General features: G+C 33.7%; 1 pseudogene; it reads right to left on the bottom strand.

Moving 5' to 3' along the window:
* Positions 1-296: 296 nt before the first annotated feature.
* On the bottom strand, positions 297-1,671 carry LOC113197807 (AP-5 complex subunit mu-1 pseudogene; annotated as a pseudogene).
* Positions 1,672-5,764: the final 4,093 nt, after the last annotated feature.

The raw sequence follows: 5,764 nt of genomic DNA, 5'->3' as shown, positions 1-5,764 counted from the left end.
TATATAACAATAATGATATACTATAATATAATATATAATTATATATTAATGCTATGATATATAACATAATAAGCAATATATTATAATAATGTTATATGACAAAAATATCATAATATATTATGACATTCTTTCAAACTATATCAGATTAAAAAATGTCAAGTATGAATATTTTATAATTAAAATCCTTCAGATTTTTTCACTTATAGGTTATATGAATACACTATAGATATAAAAACTATGATTTAATTTATGCTGTGTTACTATTGTATAAATCCCATTTAAATATTAAAAAAAAATCACAGTAATAATGATCCACAGGTTACTGGAGCAGGGGCTTTAGAATTCCAGATGTAATAATCAGAAGATACTAGTTTCCGGTGTGAACTTGTTTTTGGTTTTCCTGATGGCAAAAACTTGAACTGAATGTTGATCCACATAACATCCGGTGAGTGTATAATCTAAGATGCTAAAATGAAGCTTTACATATGCTGTATCTCCAATACAAATCTGGTCAAATGGTTGCTTATCATGGCTCTTGGCTCCAAAGGTTATAGTTCCAGAAAGACTAATTTCCATTGATTTGGGGAATTTCTAGCCAATAATGCAGATCAGTAAGCTTTTCTCTCATAATACTTCAAGCTGGCCAAAACTAACTTTGTATTCTAATTGTGTAATTGGACCTCTATTGTAAAAAGGTATATGAGCTTCACAGAATTCAAAATTATTTTTCACACTTTCACAAAGTTTTATTTTTAGTTGTATTTCTTCTTCTTTCATTTGATAGAAACCCAAAATTGGTGGTACAGGGACTTGGGAAGTATAGTAGCATAAATTGAATGACTCTAAAGATGGAGTGAATGGAAATTTATAAGGCCCACTAAACGCAGAATCATCCACTGCATCAATGCTGCCAGAGGTCAGAATGGCAGAATCAAGAGAAGTCACACAAGGATGAACTAGAATATCTTGAAGTGGAAATCCATTGGTGGGGAGGTTCAAGCTGATGGTGACATTTGGCATGATTCCTTCTAAATCACACTTGCAAATGACTGCTCCAACAACTTGCCATGTATCTTCTATATCCTGTTTATCATATTGCATGGATTTTACCTTTTCAGTGATAGAAATAGAAACCTGTGGTTTTCCTTTTTATGTTCCAGCTTTCTAAGCTGGCTGTTTCTGTGGCTAAGACACAGAAGCAAAATTAATGTTATCCAATGAATTCTGTAAGTTAGCATCTAATAAAGTACCAAATGGAGAAGCCTGAAGAAGCAAATTAGGCAACTGGCTCAACTTTGTGTTTAGCTCAGTATCATTTTTTTGACTAGAATAAAGAAAATCCTGTATATCAAAAAGAAGTTCCAAGCCTTGTGAAATCCCACTGATGCTAATTAATGGAGGATGAGGGGAAAGAGTTTGTTCAACAAGTGGAACACTAGCATATATCATGCCATTCTTCAGAAAAGCAACCACTGGCCAGAGTTCTTCACCTCCTAATGAAAGTCTATAGATGGTTGTTTTATTGATGTGGGTACAATTATCACGACTCTCTACGAAGTCCTTATCGTCATCTAATAATCTAAGTTCTTTAAGAAAGGGACCATCTTCAGGAATAGGCACATAACTTGCTCCATTGAATACTTTGGCTCTCTTTTCAACGGTTGGATAACGTCAAAGTCGTCGCCACCAAGGAACAGCGCAGACCGGCTTTCTCTGCAGGATTCTGAAGTCCTGAGATTCGCCCTGCGCCAGACATGAACTCACTAGAGATGCTGGCTCTTTCAAGGGAGGCGAATAAAACCTCTGACTCTATCCTGGTCAAAACACACCACAGAAGTTCTAAAAATCCGCACCTAGAATCTTGAGAAACTTATCCCCAGCAAACCCAGTACTTTCTTTAAATATATTTTTTTTTAATTTTTTTTAAATATTTATTTTCTAGTTCTTGGCGGACACAACATCTTTGTTGGTATGTGGTGCTGAGGATCGAACCCGGGCCGCACGCATGTCAGGCAAGCGCGCTACCGCTTGAGCCACATCCCCAGCCCTAAATATATTTTTTGACATTTCCATCAACAGTATTTTATGATAGCAACAGAAAATAGATCGAGACATTATTCAACATAGGAATTTTGGAAGGACACATACTTTGAAACAATGGTAGTCTTTAATTTTCCAACTCTGTTAGTATCATATCAGATTATAAGATTTCACAAATAAATAGTGATGGTACTATTATTTTGACATTTCAAATCCATTCCTAGGAGCTTAGCTTGTGGCTCAGTCTGGTGCAACTTTCCAACCTAATTCTACCCCTTGTCAGTGCAAAAACATGGACTGCCTTTGAAGCTCAGTTTGACTTTTCTCTATGTTATCTTATAGGAGGTGGTATGTAGGTGTGTGGTGGAAATTGGAAATCAGTGACTTTTCCACCAAAACCTTCCTAGATTGAAGGAGGTGTGTGTGTGTGTGTGTGTGTGTGTTTTCTGTTTTTGTGGGGATTAGGGTAGAAAGAAAATTGACTTTACTGCTGCCCACTACCACCCAATATAAGCCATCTGGAAAATGGATCTATAAAAAATATAATCTGAAGATGTTAATCTATTGCCAATACACTGAGAACGGGTCATATAATTCAGGCAGTTGTGCAAAAGAAGGCTGCCACTTGGCTTCTAGGACACATGGAGCAGAGTTTCTACAAGGTAGAGCTGTAAGGGTTGGGTATGGTGCTTCACTTGATTTCCACACATTCCCATTGTTCTTATGAAGTTTCTAGTAGTTTTGTTGATTAAATAATTCTCATGTTTTATAAGTCCTTTGATTAGTCCTAGGGACCTTGCATGATTATCTTTGCTTTTTGATGAGTTTAATAGATTTATCTATGAGGTAGAGTTTTCCACAAGTTCCTCACACTGTCATTCTAGAAGAATTGCTTTCAAATATTTGCTTATTCCATGATTCGTAAACATATTTTAATTATTAATTATGGTTATTATAAGATATGAGAAGATGGTAAATAATGTGTAGTAAGATTTAACCAAGGCAAAACAAATAATATGCAACTTTTGGAGGTAAGATAAAGTGAGTGAGCTTGCAAATATGGATGGAGATAGGCAATCAGGAGAATAGAAAACTGTCATTTAGAATTAGAGAACATTTTTCATACTTCCTACAGCCACATCTATTGAACTGATTTAAGAATTCCTAGAATATATGGCTATTGGTCTATAGATGGAGAATAGATCTAAATCAAATGAGGTATAGAACTCTCTTTGGTAACTACTTTAAAGGTGAGAGGTAAAATGTGAACCCAAATTAGGTTTTGGTCGATCTTTTGTTATCAGGAATGGAGATTATTCTTAGTAGCCAAATAAAAATATATGTGAATAGGGATCCCTGAGAATGCTACAAAATGTGTCATTTTTAGGGCATTGATCACAACCAAGACAGTGTCATCATTTATGAGGCAGTTCCCCCTCATAAATAGCACCTAAACCTCTATGGGGAAGATATATAGTCAGAGAACATCTGTCAGTAAAGTTTTGTATGCTCTTTCTTAAAAATTCTGGGAAGTGAATTCATTTGTATTGTTCCATGGGTGCTGACATGGCCATACTACTTGAATGTAAAGGGTTTATAAAGGAAACTTAGCAAATATTTGAAGTGAGAATAATGTTTTTTTTCAGTTGAACAAGGAGATGGTAGAGATTTTATACATAGGACCTATATTATGCAAAGGTTTGAGATTACCCAAAATGTCTTTGGGACTTGAAGGGTTGGAAACAGCGATGAGGAATAAGACTGAGGAGGTAAGCAGAAGATGCATCAAAAATACTGTTAAAATCGTGGTAATAAATTTAAACTTCATGTTGTGCATCAATAGCAACTTCATTTCTATAAAAGTTTTTAGAAATTTCATGGATATCTGCAGATGCGAACATGAGAATGTTAAGCTGAATCTACCTCTTCTGCTTTTTAGGAGTCATTTTTTTTTACTTTAAAATTTATTTTTTAGAGATACACTTCCAAGTAGTAATCCATTGGGAAGCTGCTATATGATGAGGAGACATTGGAAAGTTTTAAGCAAGGCAATGATAATTTAATTTTCATTTTATGAAAATTCTTATAATTTCTGGGTAAACAATGGATTAGAACATGGACATGAGTGAAGATAAGAACAGTTAGGAGAGAATTAAACAAATGAGGATTAAGGATTTTTGTCTTCTAAAGTACAGGTAGTAGAAATAAAGAGGCATGAAATTTTAAGAGCTAGTTATTATGTGTAATTGATGACAAAAAGATAGGAAATAAAACTCATGCACAGATATATTACCAACTACAATAACTATCAATATACTACTTTCTCATCTTTTAATCCCTTTTATGTCTCTTCTCTCCCTAGATTGCATACATGTATAAAAGAAAAATGAGCCCTATATTTAAAATTTGTTTGGGCCTAATATTTTGGTTTGTATCTCTGAGCCTTCATCTATCCCAATAAATCTTAAATTTTATCTTTTCATGTTAAATCATATTTCTTGAAAGTTCTATTCATGGTCTCTTAACATCTTTTCTCCATGGTCAGCTTTATTTTCAAGATTATATATTTTGTCTTCTTTGCCTGAAACTCTGTATTTCAAGTGGTCTATTGTGCTGGTGATTTCTTCCAATGAATTTTTTAATATGTTTTTTTTAATTTTCATTTCAAGTATTTCTGCTTGATTTTTTTACAATCTGTTTATTAAGGTGATCTTTTGCTTCTTCTATTTTCTCCTCGATGTCACTCCTTACATTATCCTTTACCTCACAGATCAATTTAAGTGAACATTATAAACTACTTCTCTGACATTTCTTCCAGTGTGGTGTTGATGGATTCTGTTATTAAGTATTTTGGCTTATTTGGGGATGATTTGTTCCCTTGCTTTTCTATGTTATTTGTGTGTCTAGTAATCTAACCATATGGGTTTTAGACAGTTTCTTCCCTGTGGACTTATAGTGTCCCTGATGGTTTCTAGTAGCTCACATTTTAGGGAGAGACATATAATAACAACATCCAATACAAACAATTTATAACATTAGATCAAGTATTTCCTGCTATGCCACCTGCAGTGTTAATTGTCATAATAAACAAAAATTATATAATCAGTTTTGCCTCAGTAAAAGCAGTAAGTTCACAAAAGAATTTTCAATTTTAAGTGGTGAAAAGGGATAAAACAGCAATGATATAAGATGTAATGATTATGAGGGAGGATAAAAGAAAGTAGAAATAAAAATTTAAAGAGAGATCAATAGAGATTGGCTGTTAGCAAAGGAAATGAGAGAAAGAGAAACAAGGGAAACAGATAAGTGAGAAAAATGTATAAATTTAAAATTTAAAAAATAATACAAGAGCAAAACCAATACATACTAATCAAATATCTTAGTCCTTAAAATACAAAATACTGATCCATGAAAAATAACTGCATTCAAAAAATTCTAGAAATGAGAAAAAGAAGGAGATATGAATATGTATATATGTCCATGGACCATTCAGCTCACAATTGAATAGAGAAAAGTAAAAAGGAGGGCTGGGGATGTTGCTCAAGCGATAGCGCGCTCGCCTGGCATGTGCAGGGTGCTGGGTTCGATCCTCAGCACCACATACAAATAAAATAAAGATGTTGTGTCCACTGAAAACTAAAAAAAAAAAAAAAATTCTCTCTCTCTCTCTCTCTCTAAAAAAAAGAAAAAAAAAGATCTTGATGAAAAGTTAAATAATTTTTTG

Source organism: Urocitellus parryii, chromosome X, assembly GCF_045843805.1.
Source record: "Urocitellus parryii isolate mUroPar1 chromosome X, mUroPar1.hap1, whole genome shotgun sequence".
NCBI classification, from domain to species: domain Eukaryota; kingdom Metazoa; phylum Chordata; class Mammalia; order Rodentia; family Sciuridae; genus Urocitellus; species Urocitellus parryii.
This window is presented reverse-complemented; position numbering and strand designations above follow the sequence as displayed.